Genomic DNA, 23,811 nt, shown 5'->3' on the forward strand with positions numbered 1-23,811 from the left:
CAGCAGATGTTGGCAATTTGATCTCTGGTTCCTCTGCCTTTTCTAAAACCAGCTTGAACATCTGGAAGTTCACAGTTCACGTATTGCTGAAGCCTGGCTTGGAGAATTTTGAGCATTACTTTACTAGCGTGTGAGATGAATGCAATTGTGTAGTAGTTTGAGCAATTTTTTGGCATTGCCTTTCTTTGGGATTAGAGTGAAAAGTGACGTTTTCCAGTCCTGTGGCCACTGCTGAGTTTTCCAAATTTGCTGGCATATTGAGTGCAGCACTTTCACAGCATCATTTTGAGGATTTGAAATAGCTCAACTGGAATTCCATCACCTCCACTAGCTTTGTTTGTAGTGATGCTTTCTAAGACCCGCTTGACTTCATGTTCCAGGCTGTCTGGCTCTAGGTGAGTGATTACACCATCGTGATTATCTGGGTCATGAAGATCTTTTTTGTATAGTTCTTCTGTGTCTTATTGCCACCTCTTCTTAATATCTTCTGCTTCTGTGAGGTCCATACCATTTCTGTCCTTTACGGAGCCCATCTTTACATGAAATATTCCCTTGGTATCTCTAATTTATGTTAAGAGACCGCTAGTCTTTCCCATTCTGTTGTTTTCCTCTATTTCTTTGCATTGATTGCTGAGGAAGGCTTTCTTATCTCTTCTTGCTGTTCTTTGGAACTCTGCATTCAAATGGGAATATTTTTCCTTTTCTCCATTGCTTTTCGCTTCTCGTCTTTTCACAGCTATTTGTAAAGCCTCCTCAGACAGCCATTTTGCTTTTTTTCATTTCTTTTCCATGGGGATGGTCTTGATCCCTGTCTCCTGTACAATGTCACAACCCTCTGTCCATTGCTCATCAGGCACTCTATCAGATCTAGTCCCTTAAATCTATTTCTTACTTCCACTGTATAGTCATAAGGGATTTGATTTAGGTCATACCTGAATGGTCTCGTGGTTTTCCCTACTTTCTTCAATTTAGGTCTGAATTTGGCAATAAGGAGTTCATGATCTGAGCCACAGTCAGCTCCCAGTCTTGTTTTTGCTGACTATATAGAGCTTCTCCATCTTTGGCTGCAAAGAATATAATCAATCTGATTTCGGTGTTGACCGTCTGGTGATGTCCATTTGTAGAGTCTTCTCTTGTGTTGTTGAAGAGGGTGTTTGCTATGACCAGTGCTTTCTCTTAGCAAAACTCTTATTAGTCTTTGTCCTGCTTCATTCTGTACTCCAAGGTCAAATTTGCCTGTTACTCCAGGTGTTTCTTGACTTCCTGCTTTTGCATTCCAGTCCCCTATAATGAAAAGGACATCTTTTTTGGGTGTTAGTTCTAAAAGGTCTTCTAGGTCTTCATAGAACCATTCAACGTCAGCTTCTTCAGCGTCACCGGTTGGGGCATAGGCTTGGATTACTGTGATATTGAATAGTTTGCCTTGGAAACGAACAGAGATCATTCTGTTGTTTTTGACAGTGCATCCAAGTACTGCATTTCGGTCTCTTTTGTTGACCATGATGGCTACTCCATTTTTTCTAAGGGATTCCTGCCCACAGTAGTAGATATAATGGTCATCTGAGTTAAGTTCACCCATTTTAGTTCGCTGATTCCTAGAATGTCGATGCCCACTCTTGCCATCTCTTGTTTGACCACTTCCAATTTGCCTTGATCATGGACCTAACATTCCAGGTTCCTTTGCAATATTGCTCTTTACAGCATCACACCTTGCTTCTATCATCAGTTACATCCACAACTGGGTATTGTTTTTGCTTTGGCTCCATCCCTTCATTCTTTCTAGAGTTATTTCTCCACTGATTTCCAGTAGCATATTGGGCACCTACTGACCTGGGGAGTTCCTCTTTCAGTGTCCTATCATTTTGCCTTTTCATTCTGTTCATGGGGTTCTCAAGGCAAGAATACTGAAGTGGTTTGCCATTCCCTTCTACAGTGGACCGCATTCTGTCAGACGTCTTCACCATGACCCATCCGTCTTGGGTGGCCTCCACACGGCATGGCTTAGTTTCATTGAGTTAGACAAGGCTGTGGTCCGTGTGATCAGATTGGCTAGTTTTCTGTGATAGCTCCCTATTAACTGTATTGTGCAAATACAATGGGCAATAGAATGTGAAAATGAAAACCTTGGGAGTTTCAGCCAACCAGCAATGTGTGGTACATTTCGGAGGGCAGAAGGGAAAAGCTCATCCACAGCTCTCGACCATCACCGACGTCTTCCGGCCAGGTTGGGGGAGCCAAGTCCTCCTGTCATTCTCTCAATGCCTCTTGCGCTTGTGTATTTAATGACTTACTCTTATTCACGTCACAGGCACGTATACATGCACACACATGAGATGGCGCCAGCTAACTCTGACCTTTTATTTTTCTTTTTAAAATTTTTATCTATTTATTTATTTTGGCTGCAGTGGGTCTTCATTACTGTGTGTGGGACTGCTCTCTAGTTGTGGTGCGTGGGCTTCTCGTTGCAGTGGTCTTTCCTATTGTGAGCACAGGCTCTACAAGGCGCAAGTGTCAGCAGTTGAAGCACGTGGCCTCAGTAACTGGGCTCCCGGGCCCTAGGGTACAAGCTCAGTAGTCATGGAGCATGGGCCCAGCCACTCGGCGGCATGTGGGATCTTCCCGGACCAGGGATCGAACCTGTGACCCCTGCATTGGCCGGAGGACCCTCGACCACTGGACCATCAGGGAAGTCCTGAGCTTTTAAACTAAGCAGAAACTCAGTCTTTAACAATGTTCATGAATACCACGTGCTCAGGTCCTTGTTGTAACAGATGTGGTCCAAACTTCCTGTTCAGAGTTCAAGTGAATTGCACCCAATAGCTGTTTTTGTAGCACGTAAGTGCAGCCTCAGAATTGAACGTTGTTCTTAACTGAAAATGACCACCAGTGTCTAAGGTTCCTGTGTTCATGGCGATGGCACCAGAACGTGACATTGGAACCATGAAATGTTTAGCTTACTGAATCCTTTAATTAATTAAGGCTTAGTTTCTGGAGACTACTGCTTAATTCAGGTTCATCCCTGTTGTTTAGTTACCCTGAGGAAGTTTGTATTACGAGGCTACCATATGTTCACACAGCATAGGTGTAGGTTTAACCATCAAAACAAAGTACCCCATTATTCAATATTTGTGTTTTTTGCATTTTTTATTAGAAAGGTTTTCTTTCCTCTCAGGGCCATAGTCCATGCATTTGAAGTTTCTTTTCAGTGAAAAGTAGTGTACTTTTTCATTCCACAGAGTCAAAGCTGGGTTGTTCCTGTGTCATCAAACTCAGTGAAGCAGCTGAGTTATTATATTGGTGAAATTAATTACTGAAATGAAGACATGCTTTGTTCTGCATTAAAAGGGAAGATAAAAGCCTGAACAATTAAAAATGGTTTTCTGTTACAGCTAATATGCAATATGGATTCTAACATAATTAGTTGAATTTGGAAAATTATTTTTTATATTATCAATGCCTTATTTTAATACACTTATCCATTCATTCAAAAATATTGAGTGTCTTCTGGGTGCCAACCTTTGTGAAGGAAAATGAAATATAAATATAAATAAAACATAGGTCCTATCATTTGAAAGCCCTTTATTTACTGGATCTGTGCAATCCCCTGGCACTGGGGCATCTGCATAGTGTCAAAGGGACCTTCTGGGTGCTCTCTCCCAAAACTTGATGTTTTTCTGAGAAGTATGTTATACTCATACATTCTCTATTTTGCCTTGGCTGCAGTCCAAAATTCTTTTATAAAGTTTAATTTTACTTCATTGAGATGCTCCTTCTGGCATTTAGGGTGCTATAATGAGCATACATCTATTTATTTAAACCAGAGCCAACTCAATACTTTGTTTTTGTTATTGCTGTTTGCTTCATAGCTCTGTTGCATTTTTGTTAGCATTAGTAGGAACAGGCTCTATTTAAAAATAAATTGTAAAAACATTCCCTTTCAATTATACTTAAGAAAAGAGAGAAAATTGATGGTCTATAGTACAGGGCAATACACCTAATAAATCTCAGCTTGTTGGACGCTTTATTCCATTTTCTATAAATTGACTCTCAGCTCGGAACTCCCCCTAATGACAATAGTCTCCAGTAAGTAACACCTTCATAGACTAAGAAACAGGGCAGTCGTGGTTTTCATGGGAAGTTAAATATGTCTCACTTTGTTTCAGGATGGCATTTCTAACAAAGAGTAATTGCTTGGAAATAAACAGGATAGAAAATATCAGCTCAAAAGGTGAAATGTAAAGAAATCTCACAGTGATGTAGATCTGATGTGTGTACCTTCCATTAGGCTCTTTCCGGTTCCTTTCTTAAAGTCCAAGCCTGAGGCTAACCCAGTCACAGTATCAGGATGCTATATGCTTCCTTCTGTCTTTTCTTGTCATCACCCTCTCAACTCAACTGGTGAAGAACTCAGGTGTTTTGTGAAAAAGTTAACACAGAATGCATCAGTAGGAATAAGTCCAATTCTTTCACAGCAGACTTGGAATCCATAGCCAAACTCAAGTCTCTCTGGTCTCATAAAGCTATCAAAATATTTGCTCTCTCCTCTTCTCTTTCCCTTCAATAATTTTGACTGATTTTTTTCCTTCTTCTCCCTTGCTTTATTAAATTAATCCACAAGACTTTAAGGTTCTTTAAACCTTATAGAATCTTTGCAGAAAACGCCTATAATTTGAACAATGATTTACATATTCAAAGCATACTGGTGTGTTCTAGCTTATTGGCTGTTGTTTATTCATTTAGTCATTCATCAGTTAGGTTGCAAACTAGTACTGAGCTACCAGTAGTAGGAGAGTTAATAATTGGGTGACTCCCACAGCAGGGCAATGAGTATCCCTAGTGATCAGGTCTCAGTTTCCAAATGCCAATTTCATCTAAAATAATCTAGGGCTTCTTGGAGAAATAACCGATTCTAGGCACAATTTGAAGAAAAGGTCTGGGCATCTTTCCATTGTTCCAGAAAGCAAGGACGTCTCCAAAAGGTGTTGAATGGTATCAAGGGAACACAGCAGCTCATCGGAAGGGCTCACTGGTTATATAGAGGATAACTTGACAATTAAGAAAACTCACACCATCGGTAATGAATTATAATGCATTTGTCATCATCATCAAATACTTAAGAACTTAACAATTAGGGAAGAAAAAAGATGAGTAAATGTTCTCCATTGTAGAAAAGTGCCAGATAATCATGGCAGAAGGCATTATAGAATTAGGAAATCACCATTTTTAAACTTCCAACTTAATAAATTCATTTATAGAAGAACCATTAATGGAAGTTGTAGCCATTATGCACAGTAGTGTGGAGAAAACACATATTTATACAGTCTCAAGGTGTCACTCTCCAAATTATTTACTAATTCATGGAAAATTATGTCTTCACTGTAGAGTGATGGCGGTCGACTGGAACCACTAAGAAACCAAACTTAGCATTACTGATAGTGGTGATGTGATGAGATAAAAATACGAACCATAACAGATGATGTTTTCTTATTAAAATTTTTTAACCTGAATCTAATGATTAAAATTTTACTAATACATGGGCAGAATAATGGGCCACCTTACAAGTCAACTGATCAGGTCTCTTCATAAAACTCACTGTCTAAAAAAAGTATGTTTATTGAAGATGGTGTGGTGGTGGGGCAGGGATTTGTGGTAAAACTTTATTGGAAATCAGACTGGGGGGTGAAACTGATTGTCCTGGCCAGAAAAATGACCCCTCAAAGAAATCCATGTCCTAATTTTCCGAACCTGTTAGTAAGGAAGCAGGAATTAAGGTGTCCACTGCATCCACAGGTCTCTTAAGAGGAACAGGAGGCATCCAGCCGTGATGGAATGCTCTGTATCTTTTTTTTTTAATTAATTTTTTAATGGTGTATAGTTGATTTACAAAGTTGTGTTAGTTTCTGCGATATGGCAGAGTAAATCAGTTATGCATATATCCGCTCTTCTATAGATTCTTTTACCGTATAGGTCCTTAACAGGGCACTGAATAAAGTTCCCTGCCCTTTACAGTAGGTTCTTATTAGTTATCTTTTATATATAGTAGTATGTATATGTCAGTATCAGTCTCCTAATCTCACCCCCTCCGCCCCCTCTCCTCCTTGGTAACCATGAGATTGTCTTCTGTGTCTGTGACTCAGTCTCTGTTTTGTAAACAAGTTCATTTGTACCATGTTTTAGATTCCACATATAAGCAGTATCATGTGATGTTTGTCTTTGTCTGACTTATTTCACTCAGTATGACAAGCTCTAAAGTATATCCATGTTGCTGCAAATGGAATTATCTTGTTCCTTTTTTATGACTGAGTAATATTCCATGGTATGTATGTACCACACTTTGTTTATCCATGGAATCTTCTGTATCTCAGTGGTGTCAATGTCATCCTCTGGTGGATTACACTAGAATTTTGCCTGTTGCTGCTCTCAGGGGAAACTAAGGAGTACTGTATCATTTCTTAGAACCTCATGTGAGTCTACACTTATCTCAAAATAAAAAGTTTTATAATAAAAAAGCAGAGGCGTTGTGTCAAAGTGATGTGATGTAAGAAAGGCCATTGCTTTCTTTGAAGATCAAAGAGGGTCAAAAGTCAAGGAATCCGGGCACCTCTTGAATTGAAAAAGATTTTAAAAGTGGATGTTCCCCTAGAGTCTTCAGAAAGGAACCCAGTCCTGCTGACATCTTAATTTTAAAGAGTGAAACCCATTTTGGATTTCTGACCTCTGGATTATGGGACAATAAATTTGTGTTTGTAGGACACTTAAGCTTGTGTTAATTGGTTACAACAGTTACAGGAACCATATCTATAAAGGTCATTCTAGACACAATTGGGTAAAATTGAATCTCTATGTTTAATGATATTATGGAATGATTGTTAATTTTATTAGATATGTTAATATTGTGATTTTATTGGAAAATGGCTTTATTCTGGAGCATATATGATAGAGATTGAAGAGTAAATGACCATGAGGTTTACAGTCTTTCTTAAAGTAGAGCTGCAAAAAAAAAAAAAAAAAAAAAAAATCCATACAGACATGCACAGAGATAGAGACAGTGAGAGAATGAGAGAGTGAGAAATCAGATGTGGCAAAATACTAACAATTAGCAATTCCAGGTGAAGCATATGCATATTTTTATTATACAGTCCATTGGCCTTCTCACTGGGGTGTGAAATTTTTCAAAATAAAATGTTGGAAGAAAAATATTTGAGTTTCCTAGAAAATGTATAACCTGAAAAATTTTTTTCTTTCTTGATTCTTGCCAATTAAGAATGCAAAGTAGTAAATGATGAAGTGTCAAGTTGAATGGTACTGAGCAGTGGTAAAGATTCATAGACAGAAGAGCACAGTGTGGCCCCGAGCGCTGATGAAGGTCTTTTGGAGGAGGAGACGCACAAGCTGAATCTTGAAGAATGGGTAGGGGGATGCAGAGGCGCTTTCCATAAAAAAGACCCAGCGTGAGCAGCACTGGAGAATGAAAGAACGAGAGAAGGGCTGGCATGGGAGAGATCGTGATGGCATGGACCACACCAGAATATGGAGGAATAGTCAATGGAGTAGAGTTTATTCTCTAAACTAAGACAGCTTTGGGAGGAAAGTGAGGGGGACACAGACATAAACCAGAACAGGGCAGGGCCAACCAATTTGTATGGTCACCCCTTCTTGAAACAGATAGATCTAGAATGACAGGCACTGCTAGTGCGGGAACAGGAATAATGTTTCCAAAGGGGAGCAGTGGAAGGAAAGCAGAGATGTAACATTTACAAGGGAATTTAGTCAAGGGACATGGAGAGTGTCAAGCAGATTTGAAGGTGTCTTGATTACAGACACAGAAAGCAACTGGGGTGTTCTAGCCACGGGTGCAAGGTGACAAGTGCCTTCCCTAGAGTGGCAGGAGTGAGAAGCAAAGGTCCTGGGAGTGTTTGGTTTGTTTGTTTGTTTGTTTGTTTGCTTTATTAAATCCTCTAAGGATCCATCTCCCTCACTACTTGACTCTGTGCTCATGTTTACTTTGCTGGCAGAGTGTTTGAGATTCTCACAGAGAAAGCAACATAACAAAGCAAACTTTTAAAACAAGTATTTCAATTCTTAAAGATATATTTTTAAATTTTAAAAATGTATCATGAAATGTCTTCTTAAGAATCAGCTGCATGTCTGAGCTGACAGGACCTTATTCCTAGGACATCAGTGTTTCTCTTTCACAATAAACTTTGAAGGTTAGCAGTTTAAAACTCAACATTCAAGAAAAATGAAGACCATGGCATCTGATCCCATCGCTTCATAGCAAACAGAAGGGGGAAAAGTGGAAACAGTGACAGAATATATTTTCTTGGCCTCCAAAAGCACTGCACACAGTGAACTGCAGCCACAAAATTAAAAGATGCTTGCTCCCTGGAAGAAAAGCTGTGACCAACCTAGACAGCATATTAAAAAGCAGAGACATTACTTTGCCAACAAAGGTTTGTATAGTCAAAGCTTTGGTTTTTCCAGTAGTCACATTCAGAGATGAGAGTTGGACCATAAAAAAGGCTGAGCACAGGAGGAGCCAAGATGGCGGAGGAGTAGGACGGGGAGACCACTTTCTCTCCTAGAAATTCATCAAAAGAATAACTGAACACAGAGCAAACTTCACAAAACAACTTCCGATCGCTAGCTGAGGTCACCAGGCGCCCAGAAAAGCAGCCCATTGTCTTCGAAAGGAGGTAGGACAAAATATAAAAGATAAAAAGTGAGACAAAAGAGCTAAGGACGGAGATCCGTCCCGGGAAGGGACTTAATAGAGGACGTTTCCAGACACCGGGAAACCCTCGACCTGGCGGGCCTGGGGGAAGTGTTTGAATCTCGGAGTTTGAATCTGGCTGGGAGGGATAGAATAAATAAAACCCACAGATTACGAGCCTAAAAGCAACTCCCAGCAGAAAAGTACCCCAGACGCCCGCATCCGCAACCAGCAAGTGGGGGCGGAACGGAGAGGAGCGGGCGGCATTGCTTGGGGTAGGGTCTGGGGCCTGAGTGCCCTGAGGACAATCGGAGGGAGCTTTTGTGGGTTCCCAGCTTGAACTGTGGGAGAGCAAAAGAGAGAGAAAATTAACCGGCCCGAACACACTGCCGGCCGCTCGCAGAACAAAGGGACCGAGAAGGTCCTGAGAAGAGCTCGCAGGCTGCGGACCGGCCCAGCCCCGCCAGAGGCAGGAGGCAGGGGGGAGGGGAAGGGGGCAGGCTCGGCCCCAAGGACCACATCCCCTACCACACTGCAAACGGGCCTCCGCCTTCTAATCAAAGACCTCCGGGGATTCTGGATGGTCGACATCTGCCGGGAGGGTCGCGACTAGACACAGTACAAGCACCCGGCCAGTGCGGGCGGGATTGGGGCTGGGGACGCAGAGGGCAGAAGGCGCACGCACCCGACTGGCGCAGCGGAAACTGAGGCTGGGATAGCGCAGGACAGAAGGCGCGCCGCACACGGGGAGAGAGCGCCCGACAAGCGCCTGGCTGCCTGAGCCACTCGAGCGGCGTAGGGACAAACCGCAGGCGCAGCTTTGTGTACCGCGCTTTTGTGAATCACCCGAGGGCTGGAACCGCCTGGAGCCTGAGCAGCCCAGACGGAGAAAATAGCGCCAGCCCCTCCCTGCAGCGCCAGCCCCACCCCGGAGCGCGACGGAACTAGCTACCTGAATAAGAATCCACCTCCGCCCCCTGGGTCAGGGCAGAAATTAGGCCCTGATGAGACCGGCAACAGAAGCCAAATAAACAAAGGGAACCGCTTCAGAAGGGACCGGTGCAACAGATTAAAATCCCTGAAGAAAACACGGACTTCACCGGAAGGACCTATAGATATCGAGAAGTATAAGCTGGAACGAGGAGATATCTGAAACTGAGCCGAACCCACACTGACCGAAACAGCTCCAGAGAAATTCCTAGATATATTTTTTTCTTTTTTCTTTTTCTTTTTTTTTTTTAAGTAAGAAAAAAAAAAAAAATTTTTTTTTTCTTTTTTCTCTTTTATTTTCCTTTAAAATTCCCTATTACTCCCCCATTACTCCTTAACTTTCATTTTCATAAGATTTTTACGATTTTTTTAATTAGGTAAAACAATTTTTTTCTCTTTTTTTTTTTCTTCTTTTTCTTCTTTTTTTTTCCTTTTCTTTTTTCTTCTTCTCTTCTATTTTCTATTTTTCTTTTTCTCATTTCTTTTAAAGTCATCTAGTACTCCTCTTACTACTCCTTAATTTTCATTTTCAATACACTATAACCTTACAGGGGGAAAAAAAAAAAAAAAAGAAGAAGAAGAGAAGCCCTATTTTTATACCAAACTTCATATATATTCCTAAAATTTTTTTTTTTTTATGTTTTGGTTTTTGTTTTTAATATAGTATTTTTAAGAGTCTAACCTCTACTCTAGATTTTTAATTTTTGTTTTTCAGTATATGATATAAATTGTGAACATTTAAGAATCCAATATTCAGCTCCCATTTTTATTCAGGAGTGTGTTGATTATTCTCTCCCAATCTTGACTCTCTGTTTTCTACCTCAGAACACCTCTATTTCCTCCTTTCCCCTTCTCTTCCCAATCCAATTCTGTGAATCTTTGTGGGTGTCTGGGCTACGGAGAACACTCTGCGATCAGACAACTTCGTAGATCTGTCTCTCTCCTCTTGAGTCCCCCTTTTTCTCCTCCTGCTCATCTCTATCTCCCTCCTCCCTCTCCCCTTCCTCATGTAACTCTGTGAACCTCTCTGGGTGTCCCTAACGGAGGAGAAACTTTTCACCATTAACCTAGAAGTTTTATTATCAGTGCTGTATGGTTGGAGAAGTCCTGAGACTACAGGAAGAATAAAACTGAAATCCAGAGGCAGGAGACTTAAGCCCAAAACCTGAGAACACCAGAAAACTCCTGACTACCTGGATCTTTAAGTAATAAGTGACCGTCCAAAAGCCTCCATACCTACACTGAAACCAATCACCACCAAAGAGCCAATAAGTTTTAGAGCAAGACATACCACGCAAATTTCTCCAGCAACTCAGGAACATAGCCCTGAACGTCAACATATAGACTGCCCAAGGTCACACCTAACACATAGACCCATCTCAAAACTCATTACTGGGCACTCCATTGCTCTCCAAAGAGAAGAAATCAAGATTCACGCACCAGAACACTGACGCAAGCTTCGCTAATCAGGAAACCTTGACAAGCCAATCATCTAACCCCACCCACTGGGTAAAACCTCCACAATAAAAAGGAACCACAGAACTCCAGAATACAGAAAGCCCACTCCAGACACAGCAATCTAAACAAGATGAAAAGGCAAAGAAATACCCAACAGGTAAAGGAACATGAAAAAAGTCCACCAAGTCAAACAAAAGAGGAGGAGATAGGGAATCTACCTGAAAAAGAATTTAGAATAATGATAATAAAAATGATCCAAAATCTTGAAAGCAAAATGGAGGTACAGATAAATAGCCTGGAGACAAAGATTGAAAAGATGCAAGAAATGTTTAATAAAGACCTAGAAGAAATAAAAAAGAGTCAATTAAAAATGAATAATGCAATGAACGAGATCAAAAACACTCTGGAGGGAACCAAGAGTAGAATAACGGAGACAGAAGATAGGATAAGTGAGGTAGAAGATAGAATGGTGGAAATAAATGAAGCAGAGAGGAAAAAAGAAAAAAGAATCAAAAGAAATGAGGACAACCTCAGGGACCTCTGGGACAATGTGAAACGCCCCAATATTCGAATCATAGGAGTCCCAGAAGAAGAAGACAAAAAGAAAGGCCATGAGAAAATACTCGAGGAGATAATAGCTGAAAACTTCCCTAAAATGGGGAAGGAAATAGCCACCCAAGTCCAAGAAACCCAGAGAGTCCCAAACAGGATAAACCCAAGGCGAAACACCCCAAGACACATATTAATCAAATTAACAAAGATCAAACACAAAGAACAAATACTAAAAGCAGCGAGGGAGAAGCAACAAATAACACACAAAGGGATTCCCATAAGGATAACAGCTGATCTATCAATAGAAACCCTCCAGGCCAGAAGGGAATGGCAGGACATACTGAAAGTAATGAAAGAGAATAACCTACAACCTAGATTACTGTACCCAGCAAGGATCTCATTCAGATATGAAGGAGAATTCAAAAGCTTTACAGACAAGCAAAAGCTGAGAGAATTCAGCACCTCCAAACCAGCTCTTCAACAAATGCTAAAGGATCTTCTCTAGACAGGAAACACAGAAATGTTGTATAAACGTGAACCCCAAACAACAAAGTAAATGGCAATGGGACCATACTTATCAATAATTACCTTAAATGTTAATGGGTTGAATGCCCCAACCAAAAGACAAAGATTGACTGAATGGATACAAAAACAAGACCCCTATATATGCTGTCTACAAGAGACCCACCTCAAAACCAGAGACACATACAGACTAAAAGTGAAGGGCTGGAAAAAAATATTTCATGCAAACGGAGACCAAAAGAAAGCAGGAGTCGCAATACTCATATCAGATAAAATAGACTTTCAAATAAAGGAGGTGAAAAGAGACAAAGAAGGACACTACATAATGATCAAAGGATCAATCCAAGAAGAAGATATAACAATTATAAATATATATGCACCCAACATAGGAGCACCGCAATATGTACGGCAAACGCTAACAAGTATGAAAGAGGAAATTAATAGTAACACAATAATAGTGGGAGACTTTAATACCCCACTCACAACTATGGATAGATCAACTAAACAGAAAATCAATAAGGAAACACAAACCTTAAATGATACAATGGACCAGCTAGACCTAGTTGATATCTATAGGACATTTCACCCCAAAACAATCAACTTCACCTTTTTCTCAAGCGCACACGGAACCTTCTCCAAAATAGATCACATCCTGGGCCATAAATCTGGTCTTGGAAAATTCAAAAAAATTGAAATCATTCCAGTCATCTTTTCTGACCACAGTGCAGTAAGATTAGATCTCAATTACAGGAAAAAAATTGTTAAAAATTCCAACATATGGAGGCTAAATAACACGCTTCTGAATAACCAACAAATCATAGAAGAAATCAAAAAAGAAATCAAAATATGTATAGAAACGAATGAAAATGAAAGCACAACAACCCAAAACCTATGGGACACTGTAAAAGCAGTGCTAAGGGGAAGGTTCATAGCATTACAGGCTTACATCAAGAAACAAGAAAAAAGCCAAATAAATAACCTAACTCTACACCTAAAGCAATTAGAGAAGGAAGAAATGAAGAACCCCAGGGTTAGCAGAAGGAAAGAAATCTTAAAAATTAGGGCAGAAATAAATGCAAAAGAAACTAAAGAGACCATAGCAAAAATCAACAAAGCTAAAAGCTGGTTTTTTGAAAAAATAAACAAAATTGACAAACCATTAGCAAGACTCATTAAGAAACAAAGAGAGAAGAACCAAATTAACAAAATAAGAAATGAAAAGGGTGAGATCACAACAGACAACACTGAAATCCAAAGGATCATAAGAGACTACTACCAGCAGCTCTATGCCAATAAAATGGACAACTTGGATGAAATGGACAAATTCTTAGAAAAGTATAACTTTCCAAAACTGAACCAGGAAGAAATAGAAGATCTTAACAGAACCATCACAAGCAAGGAAATCGAAACTGTAATCAAAAATCTTCCAGCAAACAAAAGCCCAGGACCAGATGGCTTCACAGCTGAATTCTACCAAAAATTTAGAGAAGAGCTAACACCTATCTTACTCAAACTCTTCCAGAAAATTGCAGATGAAGGTAAACTTCCAAACTCATTCTATGAGGCCACCATCACCCTAATTCCAAAACCAGACAAAGATGCCACAAAAAAAGAAAACTACAGGCCAATATCACTGATGAACATAGATGCAAAAATCCTTAACAAAATTCTAGCAAACAGAATCCAACAACATATTAAAAAAATCATACACCATGACCAAGTGGGCTTTATCCCAGGAATGCAAGGATTCTTTAATATCCGCAAATCGATCAACGTAATACACCACATTAACAAATTGGAAGATAAAAACCATATGATTATCTCAATAGATGCAGAGAAAGCCTTTGACAAAATTCAACACTCATTTATGATTAAAACTCTCCAGAAAGCAGGAATAGAGGGAACATACCTCAACATAATAAAAGCTATATATGACAAACCCACAGCAAGCATCACCCTCAATGGTGAAAAATTGAAAGCATTTCCTCTGAAATCAGGAACAAGACAAGGATGCCCACTCTCACCACTACTATTCAACATAGTGTTGGAAGTTTTGGCCACAGCAATCAGAGCAGAAAAAGACGTAAAAGGAATCCAGATAGGAAAAGAAGAAGTGAAACTCTCGCTGTTTGCAGATGACATGATCCTCTACATAGAAAACCCTAAAGACTCTTCCAGAAAATTACTAGAGCTAATCAATGAATATAGTAAAGTTGCAGGATATAAAATTAACACACAGAAATCCCTTGCATTCCTATATACTAACAATGAAAAAACAGAAAGGGAAATTAAGGAAACAATACCATTCACCATTGCAACAAAAAGAATAAAATACTTAGGAGTATATCTACCTAAAGAAACAAAAGACCTATACACAGAAAACTATAAAACATTGATGAAAGAAATCAAAGAGGACACAAACAGATGGAGAAACATACCGTGTTCATGGATTGGAAGAATCAATATTGTCAAAATGGCTATTCTACCCAAAGCAATCTATAGATTCAATGCAATCCCTATCAAGCTACCAACGGTATTTTTCACAGAACTAGAACAAATAATTTCACAATTTGTATGGAAATACAAAAAACCTCGAATAGCCAAAGTAATCTTGAGAAAGAAGAATGGAACTGGAGGAATCAACCTGCCTGACCTCAGACTCTACTACAAAGCCACAGTCATCAAGATAGTATGGTACTGGCACAAAGACAGAAATATAGATCAATGGAACAGAATAGAAAGCCCAGAGATAAATCCACGAACCTATGGACACCTTATCTTTGACAAAGGAGGCAAGGATATACAATGGAAAAAAGACAATCTCTTTAACAAGTGGTGCTGGGAAAACTGGTCAGCCACTTGTAAAAGAATGAAACTAGAACACTTTCTAACACCATACACAAAAATAAACTCAAAATGGATTAAAGATCTAAACGTAAGACCAGAAACTATAAAACTCCTAGAGGAGAACATAGGCAAAACACTCTCTGACATAAATCACAGCAAGATCTTCTATGACCCACCTCCCAGAATATTGGAAATAAAAGCAAAAATAAACAAATGGGACCTAATGAAACTTAAAAGCTTTTGCACAACAAAGGAAACTATAAGTAAGGTGAAAAGACAGCCCTCAGATTGGGAGAAAATAATAGCAAATGAGGAAACAGACAAAGGATTAATCTCAAAAATATACAAGCAACTCCTGAAGCTCAATTCCAGAAAAATAAATGACCCAATCAAAAAATGGGCCAAAGAACTAAACAGACATTTCTCCAAAGAAGACATACAGATGGCTAACAAACACATGAAAAGATGCTCCACATCACTCATCATCAGAGAAATGCAAATCAAAACCACAATGAGGTACCATTACACGCCAGTCAGGATGGCTGCTATCCAAAAGTCTACAAGCAATAAATGCTGGAGAGGGTGTGGAGAAAAGGGAACCCTCTTACACTGTTGGTGGGAATGCAAACTAGTACAGCCACTATGGAAAACAGTTTGGAGATTTCTTAAAAAACTGGAAATAGAACTGCCATATGACCCAGCAATACCACTTCTGGGCATACACACTGAGGAATCTAGATCTGAAAGAGACACGTGCACCCCAATGTTCATCGCAGCACTGTTTATAATAGCCAGGACATGGAAACAACCTAGATGCCCATCAGCAGATGAATGGATAAGGAAGCTATGGTACATATACACCATGGAATATTACTCAGCCGTTAAAAAGAATTCATTTGAATCAGTTCTAATGAGATGGATGAAACTGGAGCCCATTATACAGAGTGAGGTGAGCCAGAAAGATAAAGAACATTACAGTATACTAACACATATATACGGAATTTAGAAAGATGGTAACAATGGCCCTATATGCAGGGCAGAAGAAGAGACGCAGAAGTACAGAACAGACTTTTGAACTCTGTGGGAGAAGGGGAGGGTGGGAAGTTTCGAAAGAACAGCATGTATCAAGTGCTCGGGCCTGTTGGGCTGGGAAGATCCAGAGGAATCGGGTGGAGAGGGGGGTGGGATGGGAGACCGGGATGGGGAATTCGTGTAACTCTATGGCTGATTCACATCAATGTATAACAAAACCCACTGAAAAATAAAAAAATTAAAAAAAAAAAAAAAAAGGCTGAGCACTGAAGAATTGATGCTTTGAACTGTGGTGTTGGATAAGACTCAAGAGTCCCTTGGACTGCAAGGAGATCCAACCAATCAATCCTAAAGGAAATCAGTCCTGAATATTCATTGGAAGGACTGATGCTGAAGCTGAGCTAAAGCTCCAATAACTTTGGCCACCTGATGCAAAGAGCCTACTCATTGGAAAAAACCCTGATGCTGGGAAAGATTGAGGGCAGGAGAAGAAGCGGGCAACAGAGGATGAGATGGTTGGATGACATCACTGCCTCAATGGACATGAGTTTAAACAAACTCTAAGAAATCGTGAAGGGCAGGGAAGCCTGGCATGCTGCAGTCCATGGGATCACAGAGAGTCAGACCTGACTCAGTGATTGAACAACAAATAGCAACAACCCTTTTAGAGGCAGTAGGGTATGTCTTAATTTACTTATACTCACTTAATGTTTCCATGTAGCTGCTAAGGACTCTCCTCTCTTCCAAACCTTTGTGGTTTAAGACTTTCTAATCGAGGTCCTGTTGGCATAAATATTCCAGCATTTGTTTAAAACAGACAACAAAGCCCAGGAAATGTGACACCTAGGAGATCCCTTGGTGGTTTGGAGGTTAGGAGTGGGTGAATGTGTTGATAGTAAATCTTAGAGCTTTCAGAGAATTTGTAGCTCAGAAATATATGAACAAACACACAAAAAACAAAAATGAATCAAGGAAATGATTACCCTCTGAAAAAGGGAAGGTGACAATCCAACTTTCTTCTTCTGTGCATCCTGCCTAACAAGGCTTCCTGTTAAATCACAGCCTGTGGGACTCCATGTCCTATCGGTGAGAATGTAAACTGGTGCAGCCACGATGGTGAACAATAGGGAGGTTCCTTAAAAAACCTAAAAATGCAACTACCACATGATCCAGCAATCCCACTGCTGGGCATACATCCAGAAAAAACTAATTCAAAAAGATGCATGCCCACCAGTGTTCATAACAGCAATGTTATGAATATTTAGACCTGGGTTCAATCCCTGGGTTGGGAAGATCCCCTGGAGAAGGGAAAGGCTACCCACTCCAGTATTCTGGCCTGGAGAATTCCATGGACCATATAGTCCATGGGGTTGCAAAGTTGTGCCTGGCTTAGCGACTTTCACTTACTCACTTAAAATATTTATTATACATTATTCTAATGTTGGTGGGATGATATTTCAGAATACTACCATGTTGTTTTTATCCTTTTCCATTATGTTCCTTGTTCTTTCTGCTTTCAGTCAGCAAGAGTAGCCTTCATTTAATGCCTCAGAGATGGGATGACGAACAGAAGACGTAGGAAGAAAGGAATTGATGTCTGGCTTTTGATTTTCAGGAATTCACCCCTCTGGAGGAAAAGACAGAGGACTTGAAAAAAAGAGAGCTGGGAAACCATCTGAGGAGGAATAGCTAGGTTCTCCTTCCTTCATCTAGGTAATCAGTCCCTGGAGAGAGGTCAGAAAGGTCTTTGGAGAGGACAATAGATTGACTTACGAATTCTAGATGAGAGAAGATAGAGGCAGCCGTCTTTCCCACACCTGGATGACCCTTGAGAGTGGAAGGTAGAATCCCCACTGTGTTTAAGAAATCAGAGGGAGAGTGAACTTTATTCAGCGACTCCACCTACTGAGCACCTACCCTGCACCAGGCACTGTTCTCGGTACTATATACATGTGTGCTCAGTCATTTAGTCATGTCCGACCCCATGGCCTGTAGACCTCCAGGCTTCTCTGCCCATGGGATTTCCCAGGCAAGAATACTAGAGTAGATCGCCATTTCCTTCTCCAGGGGATCTTCCCGACCTATAGATTGAACCTGGATCTCTTGCATTGGAGGTAGATTCCTTACTGTCTGAGCCACCACTGTGTATATGGCAATAAAAAAAAAAGAGAGAAAAAAAATTCCTGCTGTTAGTTTAAGGGGCCTCAAACAATTACACAGGGTGTTCCTCTGTCCTGGCTTGGTTCAGGAGCAACATAATGACCCCAGTGATGATCATAGAAATAGCTGATGGTATGAGGACCTTAATAAACTTTGCACCTGGAATAGCGATGAGCTCTACGGACAAAGAGTTGAGGACATCTCTGGAGATGGCAGGTACCTAAATAAAGACCTCCAGACAGAATGGACAACCTAGAACAGGACAGCATCAATGAACCACTCCTCCCCTATCTTCCGCCCCCCACCCCAAACAACCAGGTTTTCAAGAAAATCCTAGATTAACTGAAATCAGGTTTCTCATATGTTAATAGAATGGGAGCTCAAATACAAGTTTAACTGAGTTATCAAAAAATGAATGAAGCTGTGTTTCCTGACCTCCTGAATTGGCACCCTGACACTTTTAACTACTGAACATATTTATTTTTCCTTTACCAGAAAACTGTGTGCCCTCAGCTAAGATAGGTAGATGCTTGAATGATGGTACACAATTTCACTCATTCTTTCTTCACATTTATGGAGTCTAATTTTTGAGCTCTGGGATGGCAGCAATCAGTATCAGCTACATTTAGAGGGCAGGATTAAGTCAATCATAGTGGGAGAGAGAAGAGTCAAACTCTTTTGGACATAGAAAGGAGTTGGTGACTAAATAGACATGTGAATGATGGTGACCGGGTATGGGTTAGGATGCCCTCTTCTCTGGGTAGTGGCAGAGAACAATTCAGGTGAGCAGCACCAGGTTTGGGAAGAGGTAAGATAATTCTGTGTTGCATGTACTGAGATGGAGATTTTGCAGTACCTCCAGGTGTAAGCACTCTTATTAGTCACTGGAAATGTGTGTGATAGGATTGGGTATCCTCTCCTTTTTCCAATAAATACCAATAAATGCTGAATTGGTCTTTCAAATACAAAGCCCATACAATGAAAAGACACTGATCACTGCCAAATGTAAATAGCTCCCCAAATGTCAAAATGCAGAGTTAATTAAAATAGTGAATCATTTTTAAACATTTTCTCTGCATCAGGAACTATGCTAGGAAATTATACATTACACTGCCAAGAACTGCAAATTCTTTCATTTTTTAAGCCCTCCCCATGTTGGACAAGGGGTGTTTTCAACATAAAAATGCATTGAAGTTGTACTGTGATAAGTGATAAACATTATCAAATGTGAAGTCTGTTTATCTGTTGATGCTCCATTCCAAAGAATTAAGATCCACTGTCTGCTTCCAGGATGGAAGCATTAACAGGTCTCCCTGGCTGATTACAAAGCGTGCTGACTGGCTAGACCTGGGAGCTGGGGGAGGACAAAGAGATAGAAAGTGAAGAAAATCAGGGAGAATATTTGGTCATGTATGGTCTGATCCAGAACATACATGAAGTCATTTGTTCCATAATAAAAATCCTTGAAATTTGGTCCTGTGCAAAGCAGTCAATCCTAAAGGAGAAAGCTGGTTTAAAACTCAACATTTAAAAAAAACTAAGATCATGGCATCTGGTCCCATCACTTCATGGCAAACAGAAGGGGAAGAAATTGAAACAGTGACAGATTTTATTCTCTTGGGCTCCAAAATCACTGTGGATGATAACTGCAGCCATGAAATTAAAAGACACTTGCTCGTTGGGAGGAAAACTATAACAAACTTAGACAGACAGTGTATTAAAAAGCAGAGACATCACTTCACTGACAAAGGTGCTTATAGTCAAAACTTTGGTTTTTCTAGCAGTTATGTATGATATGAGAGTTAGACAATAAAGAAGGCTGAGCACTGAAGAATTGATGTTTTTGAATTGTAGTCCTGGAGAAGACTCTTGAGAGTCCCTTAGACAGCAAGGAAATCAAACCAGTCAACCCTAAAGGAAGTCAACCCTGAATTTTCATTGGAAGGACTGATGCTGAAGCTGAAGCTCCAATACTTTGACCACCTGATGCGAAGAGCCGACTCATTAGAAAAGACCCTGATTCTGGGAAAAATTGTAGCAAAAGAAGCAGGTGGCATAAGATAAGATGGTTAGAAAGCATCACCAACTCAGTGAACATTAATCCGAGCAAACTCTAGCAGATAGTGGAGGGCAGAGGAGCATGACATGCTGCAGTCCAGTACTCACAAAAAGTTAGACATAACTTAGCGATTGAACAAAACCCAAAACCATTTGGCATGGACCAAAATGCTCATAGACAGTTTGAATAGGATCAAATTTTAAGGACCGTTTGGCATGAACCCAGTAGAACATGCACTGGGAAGAGAGAGTGTCAAGGATAGGCTTATAGAAAAGATTGATATTTCATGTTCAGGGAGAATGAGGAGATTGACTGAATGAGATTGAGCCTAGTGCCTCAAGAGGCAGAGTAAGTCCAAGGAGAAGCTGTATTACAAATAAGCTGCAAGAGATGGTAAGCTCTCTCTAGACTGAATGTTCCTGCAGATCATCAGCAAACTGCTCTCTCCTCACAGTGGTGGCAAAATCCAGAGTGTAATGGGCTGAAGCAAGAATGAGTTGGTAAAGTCAGTTCAGATCGTTCTTTCAAGAATTTTAGCTGGGTGGGATGAATCGAGACAGTAGCATTGATATATACACACTACCCTGCGTAAAACAGATTGCTGGTGGGGAGCTGCTACATTGTTCAGGGAACTCAGGTCAGTGCTCCCTGATGACCGGGAGGGGTGGGGTGTTGTGGGGAGGAGGTTCAAGAGGGAGGAGATCTATGTATACAGATAGCTGATTTACTTTGTTGTGCAGCAGAAACTAACACAACATTCTAAAGCAATTATGCTCCAATTAAAAAAAAAAGAACTTTATCTGGGAAAGTATGAAGAGTAGATAGAGTTATAGTACTAGTTAGAAGGAAACAGGCATAAGGAAGGAAAATTACTGATGTGGAAGAATATTGAACTTGTTTAGAAGTCTAAGGAACTAGAGAGACCTTCCCAATGCTGTTCCCACATGGACTGTGTCTTTAACTGAAATAGCAGCCTGTGCCCTGGGCTCAGTCATGCATGGGTTATTCTGGGAAGAAGAACCAGGTCTAAGCATGTGATGGGTCTTGGGGAAAGGGGAAAAGAAGCAGAAACACGTGCATGCTTGGAACTAACCAAATGTCAAAGAGGGAAGCATAGTCTTCTGTATTCTACTCAGGCACTCTTGGTTTTAGTCAGTTTTCTCAGGCTCCAGGTTCCCTCCTGCTGAAACCACACTGTCCTGAGTCAGCTCTCCCTCTCCTGGGGTGCATCCTGGGATAAACACATCTCCTTCAGTTGTCTTTTCTGTCTTCAATAAGTATATCCTTGTGCTTCTCTTGGGAGCTTTTCCTTCTGACCTTTGCTAGTGATAGTGTCACAGGTTAACTTAACGTGTGGTACATCTGTTATGTGCCAGAGGCATCTAGAAGCTAGGAGATAGAGGGAAGCGGGCTGTGGTTGGATTCTCAAGCACATAAATCTAAGTAGAGTGAAGTCATATCAGAATCATCAAGGGGGCTATTTCAAAACGTACACGCTTCCCAAAGACTCTGATGGAACCTCCAAACATTATGTCTCCTTCCTTTTCCCTCTACACCTTCTAAGAATCAAGAGCCATTCAACACCATGAGCCACGGTTGGTGGAAATGTTACAAATCCATCAATTATATTGTGCACACTGGTTTCAAAGGAGTGGGGTACATATCAATGAACTACTATAATATAGGAAACTTAATTCAAACCAAGATGTTATTGCCTGATTTTTCATGTGGAGTTCTCTTGGGAAGGCAGCAGATAAGCCACCAAGATTCTTTTAAATTAATTCTGAACTTTCTTAGTGCTATCTAGGATGGAAAATCATAGGAAATGGCTAGTAAATGGGGTTGATGAGTTGTTTTAATTTGTATATTCAAGAAAATGTTACCTGGATATCTGGTGATTCAGCTTTTCTGGGGCAAACTAGTAAGTGCTAGATCAGAGGGAAAAGATTAATGAAATTAATTATCTGCTAGTACAAAAGTTGCTCTCGAAAGGGGCCCAGGGACACTCTATAGAGTGCAGTGATTTTGTCCTCCTAGGGGAAAGGGTGTGGACTTAAGAGAGTCAAGAGGACCCTCAAGAGGCAGAATTAATGATTCTGGGGAGAGTCAGGGAGGCCTCTCTGGAGTAGGAGGTTTGATGTGACAATGGCTTTTTTTTTTTTTTAATTTTATTTTATAAGTTGGAGGCCAATTACTTCACAACATTTCAGTGGGTTTTGTCATACATTGACATGAACCAGCCATGGAGTTACACGTATTCCCCATCCCGATCCCCCCTCCCACCTCCCTCTCCACCCGACTCCTCTGGGTCCTCCCAGTGCACCATGCCCGAGCACTTGTCTCATGCATCCCACCTGGGTTGGTGATCTGTTTCACCATAGATAATATACATGCTGTTCTTTTGAAACGTCCCACCCTCACCTTCTCCCACAGAGTTCAAAAATATGTTCTGTATTTCTATGTCTCTTTTTCTGTTTTGCATATAGGGTTATCATGACCATCTTTCTAAATCCCATATATATGTGTTAGTATGCTGTAATGTTCTTTATCTTTCTGGCTTACTTCACTCTGTATAATGGGCTCCAGTTTCATCCATCTCATTAGAACTGATTCAAATGAATTCTTTTTAACGGCTGAGTAATATTCCATGGTGTATATGTATCACAGCTTCCTTATCCATTCATCTGCTGATGGGCATCTAGGCTGCTTCCATGTCCTGGCTGTTATAAACAGTGCTGCGATGAACACTGGGGTGCACGTGTCTCTTTCAGATCTGGTTTCCTCGGTGTGTATGCCCAGGAGTGGGATTGCTGGTTCACCATTACACGCCAGTCAGGATGGCTGCTATCCAAAAGTCTACAAGCAATAAATGCTGGAGAGGGTGTGGAGAAAAGGGAACCCTCTTACACTGTTGGTGGGAATGCAAACTAGTACAGCCACTATGGAAAACAGCGTGGAGATTTCTTAAAAAACTGGAAATAGAACTGACAATGGCTTTTTATGTTTCCGCAGAAGTATTCAATGCTTTAATGGAAAAGAGTGGTCAGGATTTGGAATGTATGGCCCTGGGTCAAGTTAGGAGGTGTTTCATTCTTTGAAGTCTCTGAGCTCCAGAAGCCCATCAGATGGGTGCTGCCTAGGTGATGCCCAGGTCAACAGCCTGCCTGGCTGGGGGATACTGGCAGGACTTTTCCTTTAGGGATGGATGCTCCCTAGAGACAGAATCAAGCTCTGATGAATTCCACTCTGCAGGGATTTGTGGATTTTGTTTCTGCCCCCATTTTCTTATTGAATTGACTCCAGAGGAAATGTAGAACAAAAACTAAGAAAAAATCAGTCAAATTTTTTTAAAATCACAGCTGTGACTACCACTGAAAAACAAAAGTCTATGAGAAATAACCTTGATCCATAATACTATGCATACTGGGTGGATGGCTCAATAAAAAGCAGTATTTCAGATGAATTGCTGGGCTAGGGT

This window comes from Muntiacus reevesi, chromosome 10, assembly GCF_963930625.1.
Source record: "Muntiacus reevesi chromosome 10, mMunRee1.1, whole genome shotgun sequence".
NCBI lineage: Eukaryota > Metazoa > Chordata > Mammalia > Artiodactyla > Cervidae > Muntiacus > Muntiacus reevesi.